We start from the raw sequence: 14356 nt of genomic DNA, 5'->3' as shown, positions 1-14356 counted from the left end.
ATTACCCATTAGTGATCCCCAGCACCTGGATTAATAACACACCCTGCCCTCTCAAGTACCTGGAGTAATACTGCGCCCAACTCCTAGCACACAAATTAATACAGCCCCTTCCCCCCTATACCTTAGCACACTGTAGTGTCTTCCCAGTATTGATTTGAAGTGCTGATTCTGCTGGTGCTGGTCTCTGCTCTTCTAGGCCAGTGACCCCCTTATCAACACTGGGAGAAAATTGGCAGCTCCAGGGGAGATTTCTTTGTCCACTAGCCTCCCAGGCTTGGTGGTGTGACAGCAGCAGAGTTTAAAATGTATCCGACAATTCACTGCCAAAGCCATAGGGTTACTATATGTCCAGGTTTTCCCTGCCACAACCTCTTTTTTGAGCTTCCTTTCTCTTTCTGGGCAGATTTTTCAAGTAACAGGAAATGTCTGCTCTGCAAAAACGTGGCTAAGTTGCAGCTCAGAAGGAGCCCTGATTGGTCCACTGACTGATTGGTCCTCCCCTTCATCTGCAACTAATTGGTCCATTCCCCTGCAAGCCATAGCTGAAGGATTCTGCCCACCCAGGCCCCAGCTCCCCGCCCTGACTGAGGGCCATCCCTGTGTCCTGGGCTTGCACCTGTCATTGTAACGAGCAAAACTGCTAGGGCACGTCTGGTCAAAAAGGGACCCTGGCGGCTCCACTCAGCACCACTGACCAAATCATGAAAAGTCCGGTCAGCGGCGCAGCGGGGCTTAGGCAGGCTCCCTGTGGCTCTCAGAAGCAGCAGCATGTCCCCCCTCTGGCTCCTATGCTCAGGGGGAGCCAGGAGGCTCCACACACTGCCCCCGCCACAAGTACCCCCCCCCCAGCTCCCTCTTGTCTCTGTGTCCTCTTTTTGGGAACCTAAAATATGGTACCCTTAGAAGGGACTGTTGCATTTTGGGACTTGTCATAGGTTTCACCCCCACTCTGAACTTTAGGGTACAGATGTGGGGACCTGCATGAGAAGCTCTACGCTCAATTACCAGCTTAGATCTGGTCTAGCTGCCACCACCCAAATAGCTTGAGTCACTTGGGAAACTCTGTCTTCCCCTCCCACCCCCCAAAAAAAACTTTCCCTCCCTAGGTAGCCTTGAGAAACTCCTCCACCAATTCCCTGGTGAACACCATCCAAACCCCTTGGATCTTAAAACAGGGAGAAATTAACCATCCCCCCTCCTTTCTCCCACCAACTCCTGGTGGATCCAGATCCACCCCCCCCCCCCAAGGAAAAAAATCAATCAGGTTCTTAAAAAAAAAGGGCTTTTAATTAAAGAAAAGAAAGGTAAAAGAAAACTCTCTGGGAGAGATTAGCATACCAGTTACTCTCACAGACAACAGATTCAAAACACAGAGGATGTTCCCCTGGGCAAAAACTTAGTACACAAAAGAATACCCAATTTGATTATTCCGTAATGCCCAAAACAAGTTACAAAAAGAAAATAAACAAAACCTATTTATTCCTTTTCTAATACTCACTACTCTGATAAGAGCTGATTCCTTGATCTTTTCCATTCAGGCCAAAACTGAAACTGACTCAGACAAAGGGAACTTCCCTCCTTCCTTTTGAACCATCTTGTCCTCCCATTGGTTCCTCGGGTCAGGTGTCAGCTAGGCTAGGTGAACTTCTTAACCCTTTACAGGTAAAGAGGCATTAACCCTTAACTATCTGTTTATGACAGGACTATTGTTGAAAGATGTCTTCTGCCAGTACAGATACATTTGCTTTCATACTGGCACTGTGTTGCTATAACTATATTGGCAAAGAACTACTAGAGCTTTGAAAAAGGGAAGAGCTATGACAGCAAAAATGGAGGCTTTTTGCCAAATTAAGTGGGGTCACATGCCAAGCTGTGCCAGCAGAAGGCAAGTTTTGCTGATAAAACTTTCTAGTGTAGAGCAGGCTGAAGGTTGCAGGACCAAGAAGGAGCTGCTGCCCTCCCCCCTCATTCTGACTGCTCAGTGCTGAGTGCTTTAGGAACTCCCCAGCCCTGTGCTCGCAAGGGGAGAGGAAGAAAGCACAGCCTGCTTTGTGGACTGGCGCTATTCCTTAGCACATGCAGCAGCTCTGATTGTCTGTCCTTCTTCTAGCAGCAGGAGAATGGGGAAGGGAAACCAATTAGACAGATATTTTCCCATAGGCTTTCCACGTAGGAAGGGTATGAAGACCCAAAAGTCAAGAGTTGCAAAATGTAAGATTCTCCAACAGTATCTAGCCTGCATCCTTCATATACCATATTGCAGTGTTTAAGGATGGATACATAATGCAAAGTCATTATAAGTATTGATGAGTGCCTTTAATTGTGCAACCTAAATGGAAACAATAACATTCATATGCAATTTTTTTTTAAAGGAGCAACAGTAAAAAGAGACAAAGAAAAACATGGAGTGTTCATGAGTTTACATGATTTTATCAAGTCCGTGTATATTTCATGGCTGTTTTTCTGAAGGGCTGTGCTATATTTATGTAGGACGGTGTTCTGATAACATTGAGCAGGGTGTTGTGTAGCTGTTGACCCCTTGTGCAGATGGCTAACATTGCAAAACACCCACTAACTTGAGTGGGGCCAGAAGTTAGAGGACTGCGAGCGCCGACTGTGAGGTGGGCCCGAAAGAACCTCTGAGGTGGCACGATCCGGGGGCGGGGCTTAGGAGCAGAGGGCCACATGCCCAAGCGGGGGCCCTGGTCTTTGAAATTCTGACACTGCTCCAGGCCCTCAGGGAAAGGGGGGCTCAATGGGGAGAAGCGGCACTAGGAGCTGCCCACAGCCAGTAGAACCCCGCTACCCCGGGAACATCAGAATGGTTGGGACCAGATGAAGCAAGCACCTCAGAGGCGGGGGGGCTCGGTCCAGGCTTCCAGATGGCGGCATGAGAGGGACTGCGGCTGAGGGTAAAAGCGGTGCAGGCACCGTGAGGAAGGCGGATGGGAAGCAGCGACAGGCACTGCCTGAGAAAGAGGAGCGGGTGGCCGGTTTTGAGTTGGCAGGAGGGGCAAAGCAGAGGCTGGAGCGCCACGATGAGATATGTATGTAAGAAGGGTAATCCAGATAAGGTGGTCTGGACCAAGCAGTGGCAGAGGCGTCTCTGTGCTCTGAAAGAGGCTCTGGTCAAGGGCTCGGTGCTGTTAAAGCAGGACTTTGACAAGCTCTTTCTGGTGTTCACTGACGCTTCAGAACAGGGCTGGGGGTGGTGCCAATGCAGATTGACGGAAAGGAGGAGAGACATCCCATCGGGTATGTGAGCAGAAAGCTGCTGTCCCAGAAGCAGAACTCTCCAGCCATAGAAAAGGAATGCCTGGCCAGGGCGGCTGGGCCTTAAAAAGCTGCAGCCATATGGCTTTTGGGCGGCTTTCCGCCAGGCCAGTGGGGGGCGCCCGCCGATGGCCGGTTTCCGAAAGATGGTGCTCAGCTAGCGAGGGTCTAATTCTGCCCGAAGAAACATAAAATTTTTATGCTGTGACGTTCTGTACTTCCACCACTCTGGCCGACTTACCAGACCCCCCAGATAGCCATGGTTGCAATGTTTCCCACTCTCCGGTTACTTTCTGGGGGTGTTGGAGATGTGTATTCCCCACCAGGGTGAAGTTCAGGGGAAGCTGTTGAGGAGAGAGGGAAATAAGTAGTGTGAATACTAGGACAGGCTAAGGTGACAAAATAAACACAGGGTAATGGGAGGGGAGCCAAATCACCTTTTTCAGGAAATCTGTACAGTAACAGCCACAGGTGCCGGATTCCTCTGGGTTTCAGGGGTACTCCACCCCCCCACTCTGCCCACGGCCCCACCCGCCCTCATCCCCTAAGCTCCCACCCCCGCACCGCCTCTTGCTGCCCCCGCTGCTCCCCAGGTCCTGCCCTCACCCCTTCCCCAACCCCCGCCCTGCCTTTTCCCACCCCACCCCCTCCTCACCTCGTCTGACCCCCTTCTGTCCCCTCCTCCGAGTGTGCCTCATCCCTGCTCCTCTTTCTGCCTCCCAGCGCCTCCTGCACGCTGTGGAACAGCTGATTGTGGCGGGTGGGAGGCACTGGGAGGGAGGGGGAGGAATTGATCAGCTGGGCTGCTGGTGGATGGGAGGCACTGAGGAGGGAGGGACGGAGGGAGCTGGCTGCCAGTGGGTGCTAAGCACCCACTAATTTTTTTTCAGTGGGCGCTCCAGCCCTGGAGCTCCCAAGGGTTGGCACCTATGGTAACAGCAATTCAGGGGTCTGGAACAATTTTTATAGTGGGGATGCTGAAAGCCATTGAACAACACTGTAAACCCCATGTATGATGGAAACCGTGCATTCGCTTGCTAATACCACTTCATGCTGGGCACCCCAGTGCCCCTAGTTCCAACTCCCCTGCAGCATATATGCAAACGGCTAGTCTCTTGCTTGAGGAAAGTTAGTTACAAATTGCTCGGAGCCTGCTGCAGAGGATTCGTGCAGGGATAGAGCCATCTGCACGGGACTCTTACTTGTGCCACATGGAAGTGAGATGAGGTGCCATGGAGTAAGATGCTTTTGCACATACTTCTCTCTTGGGTTGTTCTTCGTACAGTTATGATCCACGTGGGGGGCCTTTAGCGAGCATGCACACATTGGGCTGGGGCAGTGCTAGTACAGCTCTAGTGGGCGTAGCTTGCAATATCAGTGGCACAAAAATTACGTTGTGTGGCAACACCTTGTGTTCTGTACAGAAACCAGAGCCTCATCTCTTTCTAGGATGAAAGCTGGAGACAAACCTGTCATTATTTCCTCCTGCCTACCAATGGTAGGATAAAGGCGAGCTTAAGTGGGGATCTAGTGGTAGCGTATTCCTCCCTTTTTATCCCCCTAAGGTTGGCTTTCCCACAGGAAGGCCTAAAATCCTAGATGATAGAAATCGCCCACTGGCTTCTTAAGGAAATGAATTGATTTGTTATATGTAGCCCAGCTTAAAAACAGTGTGATGGAATGATTGGCGGGAGGTTCCCCTCTGCACCATAGGGGTAATGATTTAGTTAGACTTTGAAGAAGAATGTGTCTGGCTCCCACATGCTCTGTTACTGCCATGTACCACCAGAGAGGGGGATACATCTTGGAGGCTGTGAACCAATCTGTTTACAATCCTTGACTTGTTTATACAGTCTATTTTTTTGTTTTTGTTTTTGTTTTTTGTTATTGTTTTTTGCTCTCATTTTAATGTAATTGTGTTTTGTCAATATAACCTGTAGGTTTCCACTCCACCAAGGAATGAAAGAAGGCAGAGAGACTTGAGCAGGAAAGAACTACTACTACCGATAGGCACAGCTACTGAAAAAAACCTGCACCATAAGAAAGGATAGGCATTTGTTGTCAGAGTTAACTCCTTGTACGTGCCTCTAAACCAGCACGTCCCAAGTTGAGGTTTATGTATCGGTGGTGGCACATGGAGGACCTGATGGTGGTCTTCAGTGAGCAGGCAGATCTCACGTTCCTAGTACTGAAATTACTGTCAATATGTTCCTAGTACTACTTTTCTTTGTAAGCATTTGCTGTGCCTGCCACGAAGGTGTTACCTGATCTCGAAGAGGTGAGGAAATGGTCCATAGAACAATTTTTATAAGATTAGGCCCACATCAGAACTGTTTTAGAACCTCAGAGGAAAGACAAGCAAAGGCTTCTGCAGTGGCGACATGTGTTGACTTTGAATGTACAGAGGCTCCTATTAGCAACTCCGTATTTTCGGTTGCATTATAAAAGGGATTGCCAGTGGGGAATATGTTCCTGTTTTTTCTCTAAAGGGAGATTGACAATCATTGTGAGAACTCACACCCAATTTGTTTTTATACTATTGGAACATTTAATGTAGTGGCTGTTTGACTTCTTTTAAAAACTTTTCAATAAGAAATCTCCAGTTTTAGTGTCTGGCTTAAATTTGTCCTAGGCAGTGCTAGGGTTGAGTAGCAACTCTTCAGAATACTATCTACGTACCCAGATTTGGTAGAGAGGTAAATCCTCACTAAGTCTGGTCTAAGGGCTAGTTTTGTTTTGTTTTTCAAATAGTTTTTAATTATTGGGTTTTAGTCATTATTCACATTACAACTGAAATTTTGATGCACTGTGCTCATAAAACTGGTTGTTGGTGGAACATGCAGTCCATGAGCACACAAGCTTGATTTTAGGCCAGTAGGGGGAGGGCAAAAGGGGTAGCCACCATAGGCGCAGACTCTAGTGGCGCTGGAGGGTGCTCAAGCCCCCTCTACCCCCAGCCCTGGCCTGACTCCACCCCTGCTGCACCTCTCCCATCCCCATTCCAGTAGTAACTAATTGATGTATTCCACCAAATGGGGAGCTGCATTTTAGAGGTGACAAATAATCCTTTGATAATCCTGATACAAAATGGCCTCTTCCTGCTCTCATTATTCACATGTAATTTTGTTTGTGGTGTATGCCCAAGAATGAATTGGATCTGGTGCACACAAAGGTAATGGGATCAGGCGGTGGGGGCACAAACCTGATAATAGTGCATACGAGCACAAACTTAATAGTGGGGGCAGTGCTAGTAAGTGTATTGTGCGTAGGTGTTGGATACATACAAACCTGATTTGATTTGGGTGGGGGGAGAGGGTATGTGAATGCACATAAACCTGATGGATGGGGTATGGACAGGCTAATTACAAACTAACAATTGATATGTATTAAGGGATGCATGCACTCTTACTTAGTGGGGGAAAGGGCACCAATCTAGCCTCTTCCAATACAACCGTCTACTACACCAAGCATCCAAATGGCCAAGGTTTTCTGGGGAAAAATAACCTGGTAAAAATTTGTTAGTCTCTAAGGTGCCACAAGTACTCCTGTTCTTTTTGCGGATACAGACTAACACGGCTGCTACTCTGAAACCTGGTAAAAAGTAGAATAGGAAAAGATGGCAGAATTCAGGTGTGGTGTGGGGTCTGTTTGAATGAAAAGGCTAATTATCATTCAGTAACTATTATTCTTAATATGGAATTATTGTGAACTGGGACACTGATTCATCAATGTATTTAAGCATGTTCCTGATTGGAGCACTAACAGCAGTGGGATGGCTCACGTACTTTAAGTTAGTCACGTGCATAAGTACTCTCTGGAATTGGGGTTTTAAGGCTGAACGATTACAGGGCTTTTCTCTTCTCCTTTTTTCTTTTTGGTTCAATAGGTATTTAATTCAAATCATTATTGCTATAGGTTGCCATTTTATATAAAATAATTTATTGATCAGAAACAAATATCTATGATAATTACATAAATAGGAACAATAAATAAATGACTGACATAAAGATCCTGTTACAAATGGCGTAAAATGATCTGAAACTATTGTCACAGTGCACAGATAGACTAAATAGTAACAGCTTTTAAAATTCCACCGCATCTCATTTTAAATCCTGTATAAAATATTACTTGATTTTGATTAGTACTTCTAAAAATGTTGGTATTTAACTTTCTAAACTTCTTTGTGAGTTTGTCCTAGATTAGGGTTACCATTCGTCCGGATTTACCCGGACATGTCCTCCTTTTCGTGCTAAAAATAGCATCCGGGGGGAATTTGTAAAGCACTCAAAATGTCCGGGATTTCCCCCCTCCCCTGGCAGAGCAGAGCGAGCGGCTGGGAGGGCTGCAGGAAAGTCACGGGCTGGACTTCGGAGCAGCTGTAGAGGAGCCGGATCCGCCCTGCATTCTGAGCCAGCAGCTCTCCCCTGCAACCCGGTCCGGCAGCACTGTGCAGGGCCAGGGACCGGGTTTTGTTGTGCTGGGGAGCGCAGCCACATGTCCGGCTCGGCTCGCACAGAGCCCAACACCCTGTTCTGAGCAGCAGGGTAAGGGGGCAGGAGAAGGGACAGGGAGGTTCTGGAGGGGGCAGTCAAGAAACGGGGGGGGGCTTTTTGGGGGAAATGGAGAAAGTTTTGGGCAGTCAGGATACAGTCCTGGGGGGCAGTTAGGGGACAAGGAACAGGGAGTCTTAGGTAGGGGGTGGGGTTCTGGAGGGCAGTTAGGAACAGGGGTCCCAGGAGGGGGCAGTCAGGGGACAAGGAGTGGGGGGGTGGGGGGCTGGGAGTTCTGGGGGGGAGCTGTCAGGGGGCAGGAGTGGGGAGAGGGATCGGAGCAGTCAGGGGACAGGGAGCAGAGGGGTTTAGATGGGTTGGGAGTTCTGGGGGGGGGGCTGTCAGGGGGTGGGGAGTGGTTGGATGGGGCGTGGGAGTCCCAGGGGTCTGTCTGAGTCCAGAGTCCAGCCCTGGGAGCAGCCCGGCGCCCTGCGATCCACCCTGGCTGCCTCTGCCCGGCCCGGCCCGGCCCCCTCTGCCCGGCCCTCGAGCCTGCCTGCCAGGGCGGGGGAGCCCAGATCCCCAGCCCCGGGCCTGCCTGCAAACAGCCTACCCTCCTGCACCCCAACCCCCTGCCGTGAGCCCCCTGCCTGCACCTCTCACCCCAACCCCCTGCCCTGAGCCCCCTGCCTGCACCCTGTACCCCTTGTGCATCCCAACTCCCTGCCCTGAGCCCCCTCATACATCGCACACCCTCCTCTGTCCCAGTCCCTTGCCCTGAGCCCCTTCCTGCACATAGCACCCCCTCCCACACCCAGCTGTTTATGATGTTTGCCTTTAAAAAAAAAAAAAAACATTCCCTGGGTGCACACCCTAATGCAATGTGCTGCGCACGCCTATGGTCCTTACCTCCTGGTCAGAGCGTCCCATTTTCCATCACTGCAACCAAACATGTCTCCACATGCCCAACTTGCTGATGAGTCTGTGTTGGAATATCTGAATGGAACTCTCACCTCAGGTCGTTTCAGAGAGATTTTTGCAAAAGCAGCAGGAAGATTTCCCAGATTGCCACCTTGCCGTTCCCCTTCAGAGACACTCGAAGCTTGAAAACCCCTTGGGGCCACCTGAAATCTCTCCCTTCGTTCTGACATTAGAGGAAAATTATGCACATCTTTTTTCTTGCAAAGTTTTTCCAGTTCATATTTGTTATGCTGTTATACTGTGCTTAAGCTGCCTGTTACAGTTCAGACATGACATTTTGATCAGAGAAGAGCTGAACCACAGAAATATATAGCAAACACATTATGTCAACAACGTTTAAGGTTTAACCCTTTCTTAATTTTCTTGTAACTTTTTTGCATCGATATCCTTCATTTTGCAATTTAAACTTTGAGTAAATCAACAGAGTATTATCACGTAAATTGTAATATGGACAGTTGGGATTTCATTATGGAGTGAAAAGAACAGGAGTACTTGTGGCACCTTAGAGCCTAAGAATGCTCTAATAAATTTGTTAGTCTCTAAGGTGCCACAAGTACTCCTGTTCTTTTTGCGGATACAGACTAACACGGCTGCTACTCTGAAACCTGTTCTTGTGGAGTGAGTGTATTGCATAATACAAGGTCAAGCATTTTGGAGCCTTAGAAATCACTGTGGGAAAAATCAGTAGAGAGGAGGGAATCCACTGCACGATACAATTTCCTCCAACTGTTTTAAGCTCTGTAAGTCACTGCATCCTCAGCTGGAATGAAATGAGAGTTGGTTGAAACACAAAGGGAAAAATAAATGTTTCCCTTTATTAATGTCAATACATGAAATGAAAATACCTTTCTACACCTCATCATCTTACAAGTCTTATGCTCAGTTCACATATTTTATAAATGTCTCTAGGAAACGTCTCAAGCTCCGGTATATGATGAGGACAGAGTGAATGTATCGCATGACACGTCAAGCGTTCTGGAGTGTTAGAAGTCACTGTGGGAAGAATCGGCAGAGAGGAGGGATTCCATTGCATCCTTCTGTTTTAACCTCAGTAGTTGCAGCAGCCGGAGCTGAAAGGAAATAGGGAATGGTTGAAATACAAAGGGAAAAAATATAATTTTCATTGAATTGATCTCAATAAATTAAATGAAAATATCTCTTCCACACATAAGCTCGCAAGTCATTTAGTATGTTCATATTTTTTTTAAAAGTCTCTAGGAAGCTTCTCAAACCTTGAAATACTAGAAATAGTTCTCATGAGGACAGATGAATGAATAGCAACCCTGATCATAATAGAAACACACTACATATGTAGAAGTCAGAGTACTTTAGGGGTGGAGGGGAAGTACACCTCTACCCCGCTATAAGGCGGCCCGTTATAACAGGAATTCGGATATAACACGGTAAAGCAGCGCTCTGCGGAGCGGGACTGCGCGCATCGGCGTGTCTGGCTTCGACACGCTGCTCCGAGCGGTGTGTTAAAGGTGCCGGGCCGGGGCCGAGGGGTTGGATAAGGGGCAGAGGGTCTCGGGGGGATGGTCAGGGGACAGGGAGTGGGGGGTTTGGATGGTTCAGAGGCTCTGGGGGGGCGGGGCAGTTGGGGAATGGGGGCGTTGGATAGGCCGTGGGAGTCTTAGGGGTGATTAGGGACAGGGGGGGGGGGGGGGGGGGGTCTCTGGAGGAAAGGTTTAGGCCCCTCAAAAATAGTGGCAAATCTCAACTTTAACCATTGCCTCCAATTTAGACGGCACATTTAAAATGTAGACAGCACAAACCGTCGGTCTCTTCCTTCTGTGAAACTATAGGAGAGAGTGTGCTCTGAGAAAATGAAACCTTAACTAATTGTTATTTCCCGATCTTAATATTCATACCGGAGCTGAGGAATAGATGTAGTTGAAAGGTGTGAATATCATGTCCTGTTGATCACTCCAAGTAGCAGACAGTAGTGAAAAATTGAGACTAAATCATAAAACAGGATGAGCAATTAGGATAATAAAACATGCTAGAGAGGTACCCACATGGATGACTATGATTTCCAATGTGGTCAGAAAGAGGTTATGCAGAGAAGTCACATTAGGTATTTTTTTTACCAAGTGTGTCCCTGGGATGAAAGAATTCAAATATTTTTTTTTTAAATTGAAATTCAGTGTTCACCACTTTTGCTGGTTCCTTCTCTTTTAACATTTGCCTTCCCCTTTGCTTGGGCAGGGGAATTCTTCTGGTTTGTTTAGTTCTCTTCCCTTCCTGTGGTCACGTTTCATTTTCTGGATCTCAAGCCCTAGCGCAGACTGTTGTGCTGGAGTTTCCATCATTGCAGAGAAATGTGTTTTAATTCAACAAGAAAACTATTTTCACTGAAATTAAAAAAGAAAAATCACACGAAGAAACCATGAAAACATTTTTGTGCACATTAATTTGGTTAGAGTCTCCCAAGTTTTCCTGCACTTTTATAAGAAATTTGAGATTTTTGCTTCGAGTTTTTTGAAAGACACGCTGCAAAGCAGAGAAAGCAGACTTAGCAGAGCCCCCAGACTCTCATGGGCTATGCTCCCCACTCTCCCATGATTTTCCAGCGGTGTTGGGCATCTGTATTCCACCCCAGGGTGAAATCCCAGGGGAAGATGTTGCAGGGTACTGAAAGCAAATGAACAAAACTGCAAACCCAGTGTACGATGAGACCATGGTTTGGTGGCTCTTATTACTTAAAGCTTCACACCCCCCAGCACCCATTGTTCCAGCCTGGGGCAGCCCTGGCAGGGTGGCTCTAATGGAACCACGCTGATCGGGACCAGAAGGCAGGTCTCACAAAGCCCTAGAAGTGATGCGGACACTCAGGCGCTTTGTGTGGAAAGATCTTGTGTTCCGTGCAGAAGTCATCGGGTCATCTATTTCTATGATGAAAGCCTGCTGGTGGGATGATAAAGGTGAGCTTAAGTGGGGATGTATTGGTGGTGTTTTCCTCCCTTTTTATCTACCTGTGGCTGGCTTTCCCACAGGAAGACCTAAAGTCATAGATGATGGATGACCTCAAATGGCTCTTAAGCAAGAGTTGGTGGCCGTACACTGAGACCACTAAAAAATTTGTCGTGAGAACCCCTGCCCTAGATAATATGGCACTAGAAAGCCCCGACAGCTTCCATTTAAAGTTAGGCATTGTGTGGCATGTGTTTATCCAAATAATCCTCTGAAATCTTTTGATGTTTGCCCATTGAGACTGGGCTAGGAAAGGTAGCTGTGGTCTTCCGAAATCCATCATTCTGGGGCAAAGTTTTTATTCTTTTGTCAGACATTGCAGTAAAATAGTGTCTAATCCTAATGTTGTTTGCTGGGGTTCCGTTGTGTGTTTCTCCACCATTGAGGTAGATTTGTGTTATCTTATTAAAGAAAATTAGCAGATTGTTTTAAGAATTCCTATGCCACTCCTGGTCAGCAATTCAGCTACTGGTTCTGACTTGACTTTGCCAGGATTTATAGTACTGTGGTAGTTACAGCTGCATTAAGAATTTAAGGTTTTATTCTGCAGAGGTCTCACGTTTCTTTAGTACGAAGGTATGATTATAACTAAGGTCCAAACTTGCACATGTCATTGCTTCCATAACAAGGATTCCTAGTAAATGTATTGCACAAGTAAATGCATAGCACAGGGTTTTATTAATTTGATAAAGGCAAATTTGTGCACCAGTCGGAAGCTGTTGAATTGTAATGACTTGACCCAGAGACCCTTTCATCAAGTATCTCTGTTTACTGAGTTGGGAAAGAGAAGACGAAGAATTCAGAGCCTCATGTAATGAACTACCCTTATTGATGACTAAGACCATGGGCTCCTAACCTACCAGACAGTTCAGAAAGACCGGCCGAACATTTTTAAGTATTGAAGGCAAATTTGTGGGTCAGTCTGAAGCTGCTGAATTTTAATTTGATTGATCAGAAAGACAAATAGATGTCCTCATCAAATATCCCTGAAGCATAATAGAAGGTTCCCTGAGCTGGAAAAAGAAGAAACCAGGAGTTCTGATCCACATGTAATTAACTACCCTTATTATGGTGCTATGGTAGCATAGATAAGGTGATATTAAGAACTTTAATTTTGACAAGGATAGATTTGTGACTATCTTCTGTTCTTGAATAAGTTTCAGTAAAATAAAAAATGGAGTAGAATCTTAGTTTTATCTTGGATTGTTTGTATTGGTTGTTGAATTTGAAGTTTAGAGAAGTGTATATAATACGTTAAAATGGGTGTTTGGGCATTTCTTTCTGGGAGTAGCAAGCAACAGAGGGTCCTGTGGCAGGACCTTTAAGACTAACAGAAGTATTGGGAGCATAAGCTTTCGTGGGTAAGAACCTCACTTCTTCAGATGCGCCACAGGACCCTCTGTTGCTTTTTACAGATTCAGACTAACACGGCTACCCCTCTGATACTTTCTGGGAGTGTCTTCACTATCTACAGTAGTCTGTTTGCTTTCTTTGTTTGTGCTGTGGATGATTTTTTTTTTATTATTATTTTCCCTTTGTAAGCATATTACATAACTACAAGAAAATTTAACAGGCCTGTAAAGTTTGTTTTGGCAAAACTAGGGTTACCATACATCCGGATTTTCCCGGACATGTCCGGCTTTTGGGGGCTCAAATCCCCGTCCGGGGGGAAATCCCCAAAAGCCGGGCATGTCTGGGAAAATCGGGAGGGAGGGCGGGCTCGGCCGGGCCGGGGTCGCGGGGCCGGGAGCCGTGCAGTGCTGGGCGGGCCGGGGGCCGGCACCCCAGAGCCCAAGCCGACCCAGGCTGGGCCGCGCCTCCTCCCCCCACACTCCCCCTTACCTGCTTCCGGCTTCGCGGGAAGCAGGGGAGGGGCGCGGGGCCCTGTGGAGTGTCCTCCTTTCGGAGGCACAAAATATGGTAACCCTAGCAAAACAGACTGTAATCAAATAGTCTGTTCCCTTTCCGTGGAATATAAAAACTGTGTACATATCACTCATCAACTGACAAAGGTAATATAAATGATTAATATCTTTATACAGAGATAGATCAACAACAATAAGTCAGAATTAAGGTTGGCCAAAAGTAGATTGAAAAGTTACATATTTCCAAAATTTTAAGGCATTAGGTTTTTATATGTTAAAAATTCCAGAGACACACATGTAGATTTTGCCCTGTTCGTGTACTCTAGGGTGGGTCTGCAGACATCCCCGCAAAGTAACAGGCGGTCCTGTTTTTGAATCTTCAAATTAAGCTCTTGTAACGGGTTTCATGGTATAGACTAGAAACGTGAAAAATATTTGAATTTCATACTTCCATAAGCGCTAAAAAATTAATTATTCTTTGGCAATTGAATGACAGCTGATCACAAATTAATGTTACTGATTAGATCAGGAAGTATGGCAGTAAAACTTGCCACAAACTAAAGGCCCCCCCCCCCCCTACTGACAAAAGTGGCATGATACTAGAATATTTGCTGTCTCTAGCAGCAGCTCATCAATTAGCTCATCTAAAGATAGTACCTTTCCTCCTGACTTACTGGAAAGGCAGCCAATATTGTCCAGAATGGTTTTTCTTCAATAATGGCACAGTAAGCTTTAAGATATTCTTTGCTGGTGTTTGCCCAAGAATTTTTGACT

The 14356-nt window shown here is 46.7% G+C and overlaps 2 long non-coding RNA genes across 3 annotated transcripts in view; one reads left to right on the top strand and one right to left on the bottom strand.

Moving 5' to 3' along the window:
- The window catches only part of LOC128837676 (uncharacterized), a 68474-nt gene extending 68094 nt beyond the window's left edge, over positions 1-380 (bottom strand). For both annotated transcript variants that reach the window (XR_008445017.1, XR_008445018.1), the window contains exon 1: positions 122-380. This is a non-coding gene — a long non-coding RNA (uncharacterized LOC128837676). The remainder of the gene's footprint in view (positions 1-121) is intronic.
- A 6822-nt stretch (positions 381-7202) lies between these two features.
- On the top strand, positions 7203-9899 carry LOC128838255 (uncharacterized). The gene is made up of 2 exons (XR_008445136.1): positions 7203-7817; positions 9654-9899. It is a non-coding gene; the product is annotated as an uncharacterized LOC128838255 (long non-coding RNA).
- The last annotated feature ends 4457 nt before the right edge of the window (positions 9900-14356 follow it).

Source organism: Malaclemys terrapin, chromosome 5 (genome assembly GCF_027887155.1).
Source record: "Malaclemys terrapin pileata isolate rMalTer1 chromosome 5, rMalTer1.hap1, whole genome shotgun sequence".
NCBI lineage: Eukaryota > Metazoa > Chordata > Testudines > Emydidae > Malaclemys > Malaclemys terrapin.
Note: the sequence above shows the minus strand (reverse complement) of the source record. Positions and strands in the feature narration are given on the sequence as shown.